We start from the raw sequence: 18,587 nt of genomic DNA, 5'->3' as shown, positions 1-18,587 counted from the left end.
TTGGACTAAAGGATTTAAAATTGTAGTCATTTATTGTGATAACCTATTAATAATCTAAAACATATAATTAATAAATAGTTAATGCTAGTTTAAAGTATTTCTAGAAAAGAAAATTGGAGAAGGAACGATTCTATAATTTTAAAAATATTTTATAGATTATGAAAAACAAATTCTAAGCCATAAATTCTTTGAAGAAATTAGAAGGAGCAAGTCAATAAAAGAGTGCTATTTGGAAGATCGAAAAACAACACATATAAATTTAATTAAAATTAACAAGCAAGAAATGTAAATACAAAGAATAAGTAAAAAGTCAAGAAACAAAAGAGAACAAATCATGGGTAAAATAAGAATTTGTAAAGGATGTAAAAGTTGGTGACCAAGAACAACAACAATGATTTTTTCCCATTCCATTTACAAAACTTCATTATAATATCCTCATGTACAAAAATAAATTTTATATATATAGAAATTATTTGAGCACTTGTTTTCGGTTATATTCATTTGGACAAGTTCTTTTTCGGTACATTTGATAAACAATTCCTTTATCCAAATTATCTTTTCTTCCATATTTTGATAAAGTTATTAACAACCCTTCATTTTTATTTATCCATATATGAATTTCTTCTCTTGTATGATTTTTTTTTTATCAAAGAACACAACATATAAAGAATGAAGTGTAGTTGTGTATAGCGGTGGTGTGCTTTGGATATATGAGCATAAATATTTGAGGGAGTATAAGATTCCTAAAAGTTGGGTCGGTGTGGTACTGATGATATTAGTTTGTGCACAAAAGACAACAAAATTGGACAGATTCTTGTGTCTTTCTCCATGTATGTTAAGAAAACTTTAGGCTCTGTTTGGATTGAGGAGAGGATTTGTGAGGAGGGGAGGAAGTGGATTTGTGAGAATTAGAGAGGATGAGTGAGGATATGTGAAGTTGTTTGGATTGAGGGATGATAGAGTGGATTTGTGAGGATAGTTTATTGTAAGTTTATAAATTTGTCCTTGTTATTAAAATAATGAATTATGATTCTTTTTGTGTGTAGGTTTGAATTAATTAATTTTTTAATATATAATATTCATAATTACTTATATTTTATAATAAATATAATAGAAATTATTTTTGTGTTAAATTGAAATAAAATTATTAAATATATTAAAATTTATGAAAATAATATTTATTATTATATTCATTTATTATTTTATATAACTATATATATTTTGTTAATATTATAATTTTTTGTATTTTTATTATTTATAATTGTATGTTGTTATTAATAGTATAATTAAATATTTTTGAAATTATAAATAAATTTATGTAATATTTAATTTTGATATTTTAATAAAATGCATGTCTAAGGGTATTTTGGTAAAATACAACTATCCTACTTAATCCCCACAAATCTCTTCATTTTGTGAAGAATGAAAAAAAGCACTCACCCTCTCCCCCATCCACTCCCCCACCCTCAAAACCCTTGAAACAAACACAAAAAACACCCCCTCCCTCCTCCCCCTCCCTCTTCTCCCATGGAAACAAGGGTTTTTGGGCTTTTATCTCTGCAGTGCCACAGTGCTGGATTGTTATTTACTTGAGGCATGCAGCAGAAGAAAAGTGATTAGGATAAGTTGCAGAGAATGAGTTTTGAAGCCTTTTCTGAAACTTATGATGAGAAAGACGGGAATTTGGACCATATTTCACCTGAAGTTTGGAACCTAACCAAGTGCTCACATCATACTTTCCTTTTCAGATAAAAAGTGGTCACACAGAATGCCCATCATTATGGCCTCACATTTTCTTTATCTACTTATGTATAAGTGTTTTCAGTCGTTTTATATAATATATAAATTAAGCAATGAATTGCAAGGATAGATTAACCCAAAACTATGGTCAGCAAAACAAATAACAAACTAGTCACTATAGTTTTATAGAATTAAATGACCTTTTATTTTTTATAATATAGAATTATATATTTTTATTATGTTTATAATGTTGCAAATTTTGCCTTCTAACCAGGTTGGTATTTTTTTTTAAAATAACACTAGGATATATAATATCAATAATAAAAATGAAAGCCAATAATTTTGTTATGAGAATTAAAATTGGAAAATAAAATATCGAGGCTCACAAATGTTTTATATATATATTTAATTCTCTTTTAAAATTGATTTTTTTTTCTTTATCAGATACGTAATTAATCTCATTCCAACCACCTTTAATAAATAATTGGGCAACACCTAATTTTAAATTTATGATTAATCTTAACTTAATCCTAATAAACTTTCTCTATCTGATTATATTTTATTCTTTTACAAGACATAAGTTTATTTAAAATTATTATAAATATTCCAATTCGTATACTCGTTGAATTAAAGTTTAACGTTAAGAAAATTGGAAGTTTATTGTTTGTTAAATAGAATAAATAAAACAAGTTAATTGTAATTTCGTTTATAGAATAAATTAGGGTAAATAGTCGATTCAATAAATTTCGTTTAAAATTGTTTTAAGTATAATAAGAAACAAAATTATTGACTTAGTATATAAATTTTAATTCCGTTAATTTTGTTTACATTCCATTAATAATTAATTAAGGAAGTTGAACATACATTTTTGCTATATTTAATAATTGTCATAAGAAGAAAATTTATTAATATGCAATTAACTTGAAGAGAGTCTTTTATTTATTTATTTATTTATTTTGTAAATTTAAAGTTCTTAGTGGTTCTTTCAAGGTTAATTATATATTAATGTTAATTTGTTTTAAGGAACATAATTTTTTTTATCAGCAAGAAATAATATATACACATGAACCACTTCAAGAGTGATATAACCTTATACAAACACAACCATACAACGCAACACCTTCTAGAAAACTACACACCTAACCTTGCCAAACATCAACTACATACAACCTAAAACAAAAAAAGACAAGCTAGAGGATCAAGACACCGATCAAAATAAGAGAAGCAGAGGGAAATTTAGAAGTAATCCAAGACCAACCCTTCAATTGATCTAAAGAAAAAATCTCAGACTAATCCAACACTCAACCTGTAAAAGTAATCTTATGTGACATCAAATCTCACTAATTACCACAATCCAAATGTTCCCCGACCCTAAGTTGACCAATTCAAGAGCATTACACAACCTAAACTACAAAAAATGAGAGTAAGAGTTAAGGGGGGCAACCGAAGAAATGCCTAACCACGCGTAGCAAAGATTCCATACCAACCAGGCTATTTTACAGAAAAAAATAGATGATTTAACTCCTTCTCTTTTAACCCGCAAAAGCAATAAAGAACGCTTCTGATCGCTATCCCTCGTCTAAATAAATTAACCTTAGTGGCAATCTTATTTTCCAGCACCATCCAAGCAGTAACATGAGCTAAAGGCAAAGCCTTAATCCTCCAAAACATTTTAAACATCCTCGAACAGTCCCCCTCAGAAACCCCTCTTAGAATCTCATAACCCGATTTAACTGAGAACTCTTTGACCTTAACGTCTTTCCAAACCCACCTATCAGCTTTTTCCAAGGCAGGGCATGAGTCGTGTACGACCTCAAGAAGTTGTCTAACTTGATCCTTCTCCCAATCAAAAAGACTTCTCTGCCACGCCAAAGACCACTCTCAGACATTGTTTAATGAATACATGTAATAATTACTAAAGACCAAATACATGCTCAATTATGTTAACCATTAACGAAATTAAAATAAAGCTAACAAAATTAAAGCTATTATCTATAGTTTTTTTCTTATTATACTAAAAATAGAATATGTGAATACTTGCTTTAGTAAATAAATTATTTAGCCACTAAATTATCAATATTATCCATTATGATTTATAATATGAAAGAGTGTAATTTTTTTTTATTATTGGTAATGAAAAATCAATAAATAAATTGAAACATTAGGGTGTTTCAACCCTTTTAAAAAAGAAATAGTGTGTGTGAAATTAGGTCCAACACTAAGCCAAAGATGGAAAACACACCTTTTAAAAAAAATACACTCATTTCATTCCTTACATAAGTTCAATCAGATTTCTCTAAACCCAACAAATATGAAAAGTCCTATATGGATAATTTATAATATTGTTGACGACATTCATTTTAACAATTGAAGAAGTTTCTCATAGTCGTTTTTTAATAAAATTTGACCATGATGTGGACAGTCAGAATTTTTTTGGATTTCGATGATTTTTCACAATTATGTGACTTTTTAGTGAAGTCTTTTCTATTAAAAACCTCCACTCTAGATAAGATTCTCATTTAGAAACTTTTATAAATTCAAATTAATGATAAAATATAATGCTATGTCGGCTGAAGGTCTGGCAGAAGTCTCTAGGAACGCGGATGAACTTGGAATGATTGATAGTATGGAGATCGGAAGTAAGAAGGTTAGAATTAATATGTTTCAATATGCAGATGATACTTTTTTTGCCAAGCGAATTCAAAAGGTGTATTCAATATCAAGGCAATGTTAAATTGTTTTGAGCTGGCTTCGGGTCTGAAGGTAAATTTTTTGAAAAAACAGCATTGGCGGAGTAGGGACTGATGCGTTCTCTATCCAGGGTTATGCTGCTATTCTTAACTGGGAGGGAATGAAAGTACCTTTCAAATACCTAGGGTTGCCAATCAGAGGGTGCCATAAGAGGGAAGTGTTCTAGGATGGTGTGGTGGCTAAAATCAAATCCAGATTGGGAAGGTGGGAAGGTAAAAATTTGTCTATGGCTGGAAGGATTTGTCTCATCAAGTCAATTCTGTCGTCTATCCCTCTTTTTACATGTCGATGTTTTTTATGCTTGCTATAGTGATAAAAAAAAGTTAGTGAGCATTAAGAGGAACTTCCTTTGGGGGTTGGGCTCCGAAGGGAGAAGGATCGCTTGGGTCGCATAGAAAAAGGTATGCCAGCCTCGGGAGAAGGGCGAACTTAGAGTTGTTAACATTAAGGATTTCAATCTGGCTTTGATGGATAAGTGGATTTGGCGGTTGGGGTCTTTTGAGAGAGGTCTTTGGAAGGAGGTTTTAGAATCTAAATATGGAGACTGGAGAAATCTGAAGGAGGACAAGTGTATTTACCGTGCTTCCCTTTGGTGGAAAGATTTGAAGAAGATTTGGAAGTTGGAGATGTGGGGTAGTAATTTTGGAGACTGTTTAAATTGGGAAATTGGAAATGGGAAGGGATATCAAGTTATGGGAAGACCGATGGGTTGGTAACGATCCATTGAAGACTAAGTTCCCAAGATTGTTTTCATTGAGTGTTGAGAAAGATATGTCATTGGCTTGTAGTGGGTTTTGGGCAAATAATGGTTAGGAGTGGTGTCTGGTGTGGAGAAGAAGTCTTTTTGATTTGGAGAAGGCCCAGGTTTGTCAACTTCTCAAGGTAGTGCACGACTCGTGCCCGGTCTTGGAGAAAGTTGATAGGTGGGTATGGAAAGCCAATAAGTTTCAAGAATTCTCAGTTAACTCGATTTATAGGCTTCTTAGAGGCCTTTATGAGGGGGACGATTCGAGGATGTTTAATTCATCTTGGAGGATTAAGGCTTTGCCCTCTGGTCAGGTTACGACTTGGAGGGTGCAAAAAAACAGGATTGGCACTAAGGTCGAATTACATAGATGAGGGATTGCGGTCAAAAGTGTTTTGTGTTGCTGCTTTTGTGGGGTTAAAGAGGAGGAGGTAAATCATTTGTTTTTCGAATGCAAAATATCCTGGCTGGTATGGAATCTTTGTTATAGTTGGTTAGGCATTTCATCGGTAGCCCCCCCCCCCCCCCCCATCCATGCTCACTCTCATTTTCTACCGTTCTGATTGTGAAATGCTCCAAAGTTGGTCTTATTAGAGATGGGGAACATTTGGATTGAGATATGGAGTCATAGGAATAAGATTATTTTTAAAGGTGGAGTTTTGGATTATTAAGAGATCTTCTCTTTGGCTCAACTGAAGGTTTGGTCTTGACTCTCTTCTAAATATTCCTATGCTTGTTTTTCTTTTTCTGACTGGTGTATTGATCCTTTAACATTCTTTATTCGTTTTAGATTGGTGTTGGAGTTTTTTTTTCTGACAAGGTTAGTTTTTTGAGCATTTGTCTGGGAGGTGTTTTGTTGTTAGATTATCATTGTTTATTGTAAATGGGTTGGATCACCTCCGAAGTGATTCACTTGTATATATTATTTTATTACTGATTAAAAAAAAATATATAATGCAAGGTACAAGCGATTCGGTTAATGACCACTACAACTATTCCAACATGTTTTGTAAGTTGTGATATGTGAAAGATGTTATGGATATGAGAGTTACTTGAAAGTACAATTCATAAGTCATTGCGCTCTCTCTCTCAACAATTTAAAATGTCCAAATAACAAGTTTCAAATTCACCCTTTGAGCCATATAAATTTGTCTAGAGGGATGTAGTTTAACGTAAACTTAATCTCCTACTTCATAAATTCTCTTTGTGATGTGTCTATCAACTATTTGTTATATTAATAAATATAAAAATAATAATATTAACAATAATAATATTAATAAATATAATAATAATATTATCATTAATAATATTAATAAATATAATAATAATATTATCATTAATAATATTAATAAATATAATATTAATATTAATAATAATAATCATCAGTTGCTAGTTAAATGTATCTGGTATAGCAATTACAAGCTTTTATAGTTAGTGGACTTGGGTCCAACTCCTCCCCTGCAAAAAAATCATAATATTAACTTTAATAATGTTATAATAATAATATAATGATAATAAAATAGAAATAATAAATAGTAATAAACATTAGTAAAAATATAAATAATAAATAATCATGCTAAGTACAATCTCTCATAAAAGTCACTTTTTAAAGAGATTAAAAAATTAAAACGTTTCTAAATATTTTTCTCAAATTTCCGCATTTATTGTAATTGATTTAAACACTCACGGAAGATTTTTTTAATAATATCTTCAAACTATATTTTTTTATTATTTTTTTAAGGATTTTGCAGAAGAATTTTAATTGCATGATTTTGAGAGAATATCAATTTAGAAGATTTGCTTTCAATTGCTTTTTTGAGATATATTTGCATATTTAATTATCTAATTCTTTATCTTATATTTTGTTTCCTGTTTTAATTCAAAAGAAGTAACTTGGGTTATGGTGTGATTTGATTTTAAGATTGCACATTTTATGATAATTATCGTGAGAAACCCAAGGAAGATTCCAACTGCACTCGAACTTAATCAAGTGGTTAAGTGTGAAAGTTCACTTTTAGATGGCAAAGAAAAAACACAATTATATAGTGATGATGATAGAAGTGCGAAATCAAAGAGCATATGGGGGAAACAAAGAAAATGGAAACTGAATAGGCAAAGATGAACACAAGAACATAAAGGAATGGAAAAAAAAGATGAAAGGAAAGAGAAGTTTAGGTTGATGAAGGTGTGTCGCGCCACTTGGAGGGGGAGAAAACTCCACGATGAGTGAAGAGCCGCCACTTGAGGTGTTGTGCTCTCAAGATAAGGCGCAAAGATAATAGGAGACTCAACTCACTAAACACTCTGACAAAGTTTCTTTTCTACTCAAAATTCAATGTGTTAAAATACATGAGACAAGACATTATAAAGGAGAGAGTGACTCGGGGAGCAAGAGTGAGACGAGTAGGGACATAATTTGTGAGACACCTTCTAGAACGTAGGTCAAATAAACCCTAAACCTAAGTGTGCATGTCATGATAGGTGGACTTGGCACAATCCCAATTTACTAAGTACACCATACTCTAGCTTATTCTTCTATTTGGACCTCTAGAAAGAGACAAAATTATTTACATAAACTTGTCTTGTAAAAAGACTAGAAGAAAGAACATTTTATGCTCTGACCTATGTGTTGAAGATGGTTGCTGCCCCTTCAAGATTGTGTTTGATGAAGACTTCTATGTACATTTCATTTGTATTTTGCTTTGCTTTAAGTGTGTCTTAGGTAGTGCTTAGAGGTTGTCTAAGAGTGGGCTTTTTGCTGAGTAACTCACCTCATAACCACTGACCATGTGATAAGAACAAGCATAAGTTTTCTTAAACTGTTTTTCACATGTTTAAAAAAAAAAAACACGTTTACTGCATAAAAATAAATCTGTTCTTTTCTAAATAAACAGATTCATTTTTACACTGATGCCTTGGCTAAGTCTTGTAAAAATTAGATTTTGTGCATCATGTATTTTGACTAAGTCTTCTATCTTTCAAAACGACTGAGTTTTAAATAGTTAAACTTTCTCTGTTTTCATTTTGAAAAATAAATCTGTTCATCTGTAAATGAATAGATTCCTTTTGTCTTTGGTGCCATGTCAAGCTTAAACGTTTTTCAGTTTTATCTCAGCACCAGAAGGGTTGACTAAGTCTCCTCACTTAACAAATTCTCTAACTGCTTTTGAAAATAAATCTGTTCATTTTATAACAGCTTTAACTGTTTTTCAAAATTTTGTTATAAGTTGGTTTTCTATAAAATGAAAACTTGTTTCTGAGTTTAATATTCATTCATACATTTGCAAAAACAAGTTTTGACAGCAGAGAATTAAGTGTTTACAAAGGATTAGCATTTGTTCTTCAAAGATTTCAAAAATCACAAAGTGCTTGTTCTTGGTTTGGTTCCAAAAGCTTGGTGTGAGGTGCAGCTACTGTTCTAGCAATCTTGCCTACTGGTTTAAGGCAGATCTTTGTATCCTCAATCAGGTGTAGTCGTTTCACTTCTCATTTTTTGTAATAGTTTGGTTGAACACTATTCTTGATAGGTTTTCTTGGAGAGTGTGTGTGTGCTGAAATAGGTTTTTTCAGCAAGAGTACCTAAGTTCTTGTAGGTTTCAAGAACAGTGGGAATTGTACTTGGTTGTACTGTGTTTTAGTGATTTCCACCTGGTTTTGGTGAAGACTGGATGTAGCTCAGTTGAGTGAACCAGTATAACTGCTTGTGTTCATTCTCTCTCACTCTCTGCAATTTCGTTTCTGCATAATTGATAAAACAACAAAGAAATAAATCTGTTCAATTGAAAATAAATCTGTTCTTTCTGGGCGTTGTGCATACTGTTCTTAATTTCTGGAAAACTGTCTGGTTTCAATAAGAACACTGATAATCTGTTAAAGGCTAATAAAACAGGTTGAGTGTGATAGATTGTCTCACTAATTGTCAAGCCCTTAACTGAACCTAAATCACATTAATTGGAATTAAGGTTTGCTGTTTTCTGTGTTTCACTGCTTTTCAATTTGATATCTGTGTGTGTGCATCTGGAAAATCTATCTGCATAATCTTGTGATTAACCTTGCTATATAAACATTTTTCAAAAAAAAAACAGTGCTGAAATAAATCTATTCATTTTCACATAAATCGATTTATTTTCTGTAAAACTGTGTTAAACACTGTTTCTGCGTGAAAGTTTTAAAAGGTCAATTCACCCCCCCTCTTAAACTTTGGCACTATTAAACCCAACACTATGTCCAATTCTTCTTTTGTTGAGGTCCTTCTGATGTTTGGTAGGGTCTTGTCTTGGATACTGAGATGATTGACCTAATTGTGAAGTGTTTGTGGTGTCCTTAGTCATCTGCTTTTCGAATTGAGTTGTATCCCCCAGGTTGGAAAGAATTTGACCTCGAATTTAGAACTCCTGCAAATAACGTAGTTAATTTGTTCACTTGATTTCTATGTGAGTTGTGAAGAAAACTTATGTTTATTGAATTTTAGGAGTTTGGTATGAAAAGCTTCCTATACGGTGTAAACCTTTAGAAGGATTTTGAAAAATATTCCCACATTTCTCTAACAAATGTTGTATGTAAATAGAGTTATGAATAGATAAACAAGAGAAAAAAGGAAAGTACCAAAGTGAGCCGACAATATTTACTTTTGGACGAATCAACATTATGGTTTTCACCACATTTGGTGAGGTGATGAGCCGCCTTTTTTTTTTCGTCATCTTTTTCAAATTTTCTTTTTTGTTTCATTTTTATTTGGTCTTTATTTACCTCTTTTGGAGATAGAGGTTTCAATATGATCTTATGGCCTTGCAAGTGAACAAAAATCTTGTTAGTTAGGCCATCATGTAAAGTTTTCCTATCATATTGCCATGGACTTCCTAAAAGAATATGGGTTGCTTTCATGAGCACAACATCACATAACACCTCATCTTTATATTTGCCAATTGACATATATATGAGGACTTGTTTATTAACAATTATTTCACCCTCTTCACTTAACCATTGCCATTTGTAGGGTTGTGTATGAGAAATGGTAAGGGTGGGCAAAAAATACAAATTGTCAAATCCAATCCATAATGATCAAAATCCTTATAACTTTTAATCCATTTAAATGGATTTATCTCAAATCCAAATCCATATTTTTTATTTTATTTTAAGTCCAATCCATTTAATTGGATATGGATTAGATATAGATTGGATAAATTTTTTGCTTATCCAAATTGGATTTTGGGTTGGATTTTGACTTGCCCCAAGACCAGGTTTAACCAAGTCAAGTCAGAGAAGAACCCATGTTGAGTCGAGTCAGAGCAAGCCCAAGTCGAGCCGAGTCGGTCCGAACCCATGTCGATCTGAGTTGACCCAGGCCGGTGTTAAGCAGAGTCCACCCGGACCGACCCGAACCCATGTCGAGCGGAGTCAGCCCGACCGATGTCAAGCCGAGTCAATTCGGGTTGATGTTGAACCGACTTCGTTCGAGCTGATGTCGGGCCGAGTCAGTCCGGAATGATGGTGAGCTGAGTCTGCCAAGGCCGATGTCGATCCGTTTCGACCCAGGTCGATTTCGAGCAAAGTCAACCTGGACCCATGTCAAGCCGATGTCGAGTCGAGTCGGCCCGGGATGATATCGAGTAGAGTCGACCGGGGATGATAACAAGCCGAGTCGGCCCGAATCGATCTCAAGCCGAGTCGGCCCAGGCTGATGTCGAGACGAGTCGGCCTAGGCTGATTACGAGCTTAGTTTACCCGGGTCGATGTCGAGCTGATTCGACCCTGGATGATGTAGAGCCGAGTCCACCCAGGCCAATGTCGAGTCACGTTGGCTCAGGTTGAGGTCAAGCCGAGTCCGCCCACATCAATGTTGAGTCGAGTCTTCCTGGATCGATTTTGAGATGAGTCGGCCCCGTCCGATGTCGAGCCTAGTCGATCCAGGTTGTTGTCGAGTCGAGTGGGCCTAAGTCCACGTCGATTTGAGTGTGCCCGTGACCGTGTCAAGTTGAGTCGGCCAAGGCTTAGTTCAAGGTGGATTGAATCTAATTAACAAAGTGGATTTAATCTAATTGAGAAAGTTGATTTAATCTAATTTACAAAGTGGATCTAGTTAATATAATCTAATTGAAAAAATCCAAATAAATTTGATCTAGTTAAAATGGATATGAATTTTAAATCCAATCCATTTTATTGGATCTAGATTGGATTTTGAAAAATTCAATCCATGACCACCCTTAAGAAATGGTGGGTAATCCATGTTTCTTCACCACTATTGTACTTGCCACATTTGTACAACTACCCCCTTCAATTATCAAGGAACATAATCTGTCATTAATAAGGTATCGGGTGTGGAAAATATTTTCTCTTTGACTTTCATCAAAAGGTTTTTGAAGTTGTTCTAAGATGCGCCTTACTACTAACAAATCACCTTCACTCGGTATTTCACATTCGTCCTCACTTGGGGTTTTTGAAGAGGAAGGAGAGCTAGCTCTAGATAATTAGGAACTATGGTCACTCACGACTATCCCCCCTTTAACCATCATTGTTCTTTTACTTGGGTAATTAGCAGCAATGTGCCCAAAACCTAGACATTTAAAGCATTTTTTGCTTGAGGTTTTGGTGGGTGATTTAGGATTTAAAGGTTTATCTTTATAATTTTTATGATGTGGGGTAGTTTCTTTTGAGAAATTGGAAGGAGAGTCTTGGTTTTGAAATTTAAGTTTGTCCTTCCAAGATGATTTGTAAAAGCCATCATTATGAGTATTTTTAAAAGAATTTCTCTTCAAAACTTGTGATTCAACCTTGGCTAGGTGAACAAATTTTTCCAAAGAAGTATACTCATATAATTCTACAACATCTTGTATTTTTCGCCGTTATCCACTCACAAATCTAGCAATCTTTGACTTTCCACTTTCATGCATATTAATTTTAGTCAAGGTTACTTCTAAATCTTTGAAATACTCGTCTACACTCTTAGATCCTTGATGAAGTTGTGGGAACTTCAACAAGAGTTCCTTCCTATAAAGAGGAGGAACAAACCACGTGCATGCATAACTTTAGATTGTGCCAAGAGACCACGACTGACTTCTTGTTTAACCCAATTTCCATTACAAGTTGATGCCACCATTGCATGACATAATTCTTAAATTCTAGGGAACTAACTTAAACTTTTGGTCATCTACGACCTCATACACATTAAACCTTTGTTCTACTTTAGCTTTCCATCCTAGATAAATGTTTGGGTCACTATCCCATTAAAACTAGGTAATTTTACAAAAGGAATAGACTTCTTTTGTTGATGTTGGGGTTGATGGCGCCTAGCTTCAAAATTTTGCACTCTCCAATCTTCTTCTTCTTCCTGACTTCCATAGTGCATATAATGTCTAGTAGCTCTTCTAGGCTCCCATCTGCTTTCCCTGACTTGTCTCTCTTGGGTGTATTTAAGGCGTTTGATGACTTTTTACGGAAAATGCACCGCATTGTCAAAAATAATAATGTGTCCCTAAGGACAAATATCGAACCCACAAAGAACAGTTGAATAATCAAGTAAAATATTCACTACATATAAAACAAAATAATAAAAGTAAAGAGTTTTTGCTTCGATTGGAAAAATAGGGATTGGATTTCATCTTTCTCACTCTTTTGTATTTTGATTAGCATAGTAATATTGTGCCCTTTGATTGATATTAATGCCCGTTCAAAAATCATTTATATCAATGTCTCGCATATAAAATTATTAAGATGCTTTCTAAATATCGATTCCTCACATAATTATATATAAAAAAAACTTATCTTTTAAGATCAAACCTTGATAAGAATTAACATTTCAAGTCTATTTCTAGCACTCAAATATGTTATGTATTATTGTTTAGGTTAGAACCCTAAAAATACTTTCTAGTCATATTCAAGATTCTAGATCAAGAATTAGAAGCAAAACAATAGTACCAATAATCAATCAATCAAGAATATTTATATTTAAATATAACCTCAATACATAAGAGTTTGAACAAATTACTCTCAATCCCAAAGGGTAGAATTAGCCACACATCTTCTAACACCTTCTATTCTCCCAGTTGGGTTACAAGTCACTCAATGGTGTCTTCCTCTCAATTTCGCACATTAGGGTTGTTCCTCAAGCCCCCTATTTAACCTAATTTTCATGGGCTTAAGTGGATTCTCACTCAAGCGAGAATGGGCTCACTTGATTGAACAAAACGATGTCCAACCCAACTTCACTGGTGCTATCTCGCTCAAGCGAGATATAGCTCTCTTAAGCGCGCTCCCCTTGTGTCAATTAATGCTTTTTGCGCGTTTGGGCCACTTTGCTGAGTGTTGATGCAGTCTAACTTTCTCTTTTTAGCTTTGTATATTTTCTTTTGCCCAGTTATCTCCATTCTCCCCTAGAATCCTGAAATTAACACAAAATTTGGAAATAAATCGTTCCTATTCAACTACAATCATAAAATTTGTAAAAAGGTATAAATTCGTAAATTAGGATTTACTTTATACTTATTTTGGCAATCAATACTCATAAGTGTCTATATTTTAATATGAAATATTACTTGAATTTGGCACTTATCAGTGTTGCATCCTTTCTACCAATTGTCTCACGTCTTCCTCCTTTTGAACCAATCTCCTCTTTTCCTCTTCAAGTTCCACCAAAAGGTATGCCTTTTGAGGAGAGGGTGGTTGGAAGATTCTTCTAAGGATAAATGATGCATATTTGCACACAACAAAAATTAAACAATTAGTTTTAAATAACAAATAGTGCACTTGCTCACGTGTATCACTCGACTATTTAGTAAAGGATGGATAAAAGGTTAAATTCACTCAAGAAAGATTTTCAATTTTTTTTGTCAAAGGGTCTACACTTGGTATCAACACTTCAAGTGAAAAAGTTCAAAGCTCTTATCACTTGCTCATACAAAGAACTCCAACAAAACTTTAAGAAAAAAATTTAAAGACAAGCAAGAAAATTTTAAAGAAAGAAAGCTAACCAAAATGGAAGTATGATAATGACAAAACTTAAACAAGACACACAAAAAAAAAACACTTATTAAGACTCAAAGTAACTTACTTAAACTTTTAACTATGAAGTTTTAATTTTCTTAGAAAATGTAAAAGTAAGAAGGATAAAGTTCAAAAAATGTGAAAACAATTTGCCACATAAAAATAATCCTATTAACACTTTAATCTTGAAAAGTGAATTGCATTCAAATTGTTTTTGTTTTTGTTTTTGTTTTTATGGATTTAAATTGTCCACATTCTTGACATGCATATTTTTACTTCACTTTCAAGTTTTCACAAATAGATTGGGATTCAATTCATATGATCACTTGAATTTTTTGTTTGGAACTAAATTAACTACCACTTAAACAAACTCTAATTACTTTTAGTTCTTCATAATTAAAAGAAAAATAAGCATAATGGATTTAAAGACTCCTAGAACACTAAGAACATAAGACCCAAGCAAAAATAGGTAAAGAAAGAAAAAGAATGACACAAATAATTCAAAAGCAGAATTTAAATTGCTTAATGAATAAAAAGGTGGAATTGTAAAAGATAATGAATTTAAAGACTGGATTGATAGTTGTTGAATTGTAAAATGGATTTAAATTGCTGGAAGATAAAAGCAAAATTGAAATATGCAAGAACTTTAAAGCAGAAAATCAACTCATAAAAGATAAACACAATTTAAAACCTTGCTCTAATACCACATGATGTGAGTTGATTTTAAGATTGCATGTTTTATGGGTTACTCTTCTATTTATGATTTTCAGAATAACAATTATGGTTAAAAAACCAAAGAAGATTTCAACTAGACACAAACTTAACCAAGTGGTTAAGTAAGTGTGAAGATTCAGTTCTAGATGGAAAAGAGAAAACACAATTATATGGTGATGATGATTAAGAGGTGCAGAATTAAAAAGCATAGGAAGGAAAGAAGATGGAAACCAAATAGACAGAGATGAATACAAGAAAAAAAAAGTAATGGAAAAAAAAAAGTTGAAAGGAAAAAGAAGTTTAGGATGATGAAGGTGTGGTCACGCCACTTGGAGTGAGAGGATTTTAGAATTTATGGCCTTAAACAAGAGGGGGGAGGGTGAATTGTTTATAAACAATTTTCGCAAACTTTGAAGGTATAATGAAAGCCAATGAAGAATCACAGAGAAAGGAACCAAGGAAACTAAAGAACAAAACTGATTAAGTTGATTTCCAGAAAATGAACTGGTTGCTTTTATCAGCAGTGAATAAAAACAACTTAAAACAGATATTAAAGAGTTTAGAGAAAGAGATAAACATAAAAAGATTTATTTTGGTTCACTATTATCCCAAAAGCTACATTTAGTTCCCATAAACGAATAGGTATTCCACTATGCAATCAATCACATATTACAAACCACACACACCAAAGAAGTGATATTGAACCCCTTAAGAACACACACTTCTTTTGACAACCACACCACAGAATTCTGAACAACCTCTGATTCTGTACACACCACAAGTAATCCGGAAATACAAGAGAGAAAGAGGAAGGATTACTCCTGATCAAAATCAAATTAAAAGATTACACAACAATCATATTCCACTCTTTGTGAAAACCCAAAAGCTTGAAGTAAATCTTTGAAAGCTGAAATACTTTGCTCAATCTGAATTCTCCAATATTTAGCATATTCCTTAAGAGCGTAAAACAACCCCAAAGGTTTGTTAAAAACTTTTAAAGTAGGAGCCAAATCAGTTTTAAAAAATTTAAAGCAGATTTACCAAACTTAACAGAAAACTGTTATGAATTTTCAAAAAACAATCGGTTGAATTTAAAAAAAAAAAATCGGTTGAATTTTCAAAATAACCGATTGAATTGGTTTGACAACAAAGTCAAACAGTTAAAATCCTTTTCAAAACCCACTAAGTGTCAAACAACCGATTGAAACGATAAAACAACTTGTTTTTCCACTTCTTTAGAAAACACTCTTTTTCAAAAAAGGTTTTGATTTAAATCAGATTTGGATTCTAACCAAAAGTTGATCACAAATTCAAACTACCCAGAACACACACACACAAGCAACAACTAAGCCTTCAACCAATCTTCATGGATTTGGAGACATCAAAGCCCTTGTTCAATAGAGGAGACTCCAATATGAGTGGTGAGGAGTCACCACTTGAGGTGTTGTGCACTCAAGATAAGACCCAAAGATAATAGAAGACTCAGCTCACTAAACACTCTGACAAAGTTTCTTTTCTATTCAAAATTCAATGAGTGAAAATACATGAGGTAATACACCTTTTGTATAGGAGAGAGTGACTTGGAGAGCAAGAGTGAGAGGTGTAGGGGCATAATTTGTGAGAAACCTTCTAGAAGGTAGGTCAAAGAAACCCTAAACCTAAGTGCACATGTCATGAAATGTGGACTTGACATAAGCCCAATTTACTAAGTACACCCTACTCTAGCTTATTCTTCTATTTGGATCCCCATAAAGAGCCAAAATTATTTACATAAACTTGTCTTGTAAAAAGACTAGAAGAAAGATCATCTGATGCTCTGGCCTGTGTCCAGTTCTTCTTTTACTGAGGTCTTTATGATGTTTGGTAGAGTCTTGTCTTGAATGCTAAGATGACTGACTTAATTGTGAAGTGTTCGTGGTGTCCTTAGTGATCTGCTTGTCGAGTTGGGATGTATCAGGTTAAAAATAGAGAATTAACAAAAATAAAAATTAAGGCCCAAATAAACCCAATTAGTATAATATTAATTAAAACATTGAATTTATCCATTATTACAATCTAAAAATCTATGATTAAAGCTATTAAGTATAAATATAAGTATACTCATTAAATATCATCAAGTGTATGGTCAATTATGAACAATTTCACACTATTATAACTACGCCACGTCATCACCATTGAACCTTGGCAAATCAATTATTGCTAATATTGTTTTGCAAGATTAAGGTGTTATTTTATGAACACCTTGGCCAGGAGAAGAATTTAAGTCACCGAAAGAAGTCTGGCTAATAAGTTCTTGAACAGTTTATTTCAAGGAATTAGTAAGGGTCTCTTGAATTGACTAGTAAGGACCACTCACAAAATAATCCCTAACTAAAGAACCCAAGAAACACCTAAAACTCCCCCCTCACAAAAATAAATCTTGACTCAATTGTTCCTCTTCCTAATTGTTTTCATACAAACCAACGAATCAATACACAAATTGAAATAACAGAAACATGTTAATGCCTCCTTGGACGATACCCATGCCCATACCTTCAGTTGTACCATAGTAAAAATTTCAATATGATATTCCACAGTTCTCCTATCACAACTATCCACATGCATCCCTAAACAAGATTAACCGCTTCAAAAACATCAAGCAGAATAAAATGATCAACCGACGCCATTCCCAACCACGTATAACACATTCCCCATACTAACCACACGACCTTACACTTAAAAAAACAAATGACTAGTTGTCTCCTCTTCCTTCCCACACATACTACAAATATTATTCAACCCTGTTATCCTTCTTTTTCCAAATTGGCCTTAGACGCAATCTTATTTTCCAACGCCTTCCAAGCTATAATATGTGTTGATGGTTGAGCCTTTAATTTCCGAAACCTCTCGTACAAAGAGTATTATTCCCTCTTTACCTCCCATTTTAGAATTATGCTCGTTGATTTGATTGTGTAGTTAGCTATCTCCCCCTCCTTCCATACCCATTTATCCTCCTTCTTCCAATTCAAGTTCCTGTCTTCCACAATTGATGCCAACTCTTGCTCTTGTAACCTTTCCCACTCAAGCAGGTTTCTTCTCCACTGTAACTTTTACTTCCAAGAATTATTATTCCATTCCCTTGCTTGGTGCAACACCATATCTCTACTTTTGCATAAAGAAAATAATCTTAGAAACTTTTCCTTTAGTTTCTCATTCTCTACCCATATATCCTCCCAGAATCTAATCTTTATACTGCCTACCTCCCAGGTTAAATTATCTTCAAACTTGCTTGACCATTGTTCGCATTTTCATATCTCCTTCAAGTCGCTCCACCAGAGTGAATCCTTCTGATCCCTCCCTACAACCTTTACATTTCTCCATCCACCATACCTGGATTCTAGAATCTCCTTTCACAATCTGCTTTTGTCCTCACCCAAATGTCAAATCCATTTTCTTAAAAGAGCTACATTGAACCATCTAATATCTATAAATGTTATTTATTAGGCTAACCTCAAACTTTTCTACCTCGTTAAGCATTTAGACAACTTTTACATAAAAATGCATAGGAGCATCCACGTCTATGAAAGTGTTGAGTTCGTGGTAAATTAAGGTCTTGTGTTATTTGTAAAGAGATTTTTTATAAGTTCCTCTATTTTTTGAGGTTAATGTTTTTTGTCTG

This window comes from Phaseolus vulgaris, chromosome 5 (assembly GCF_051622355.1).
Source record: "Phaseolus vulgaris cultivar YP4 chromosome 5, ASM5162235v1, whole genome shotgun sequence".
Lineage (NCBI taxonomy): Eukaryota > Viridiplantae > Streptophyta > Magnoliopsida > Fabales > Fabaceae > Phaseolus > Phaseolus vulgaris.
This window is presented reverse-complemented; position numbering follows the sequence as displayed.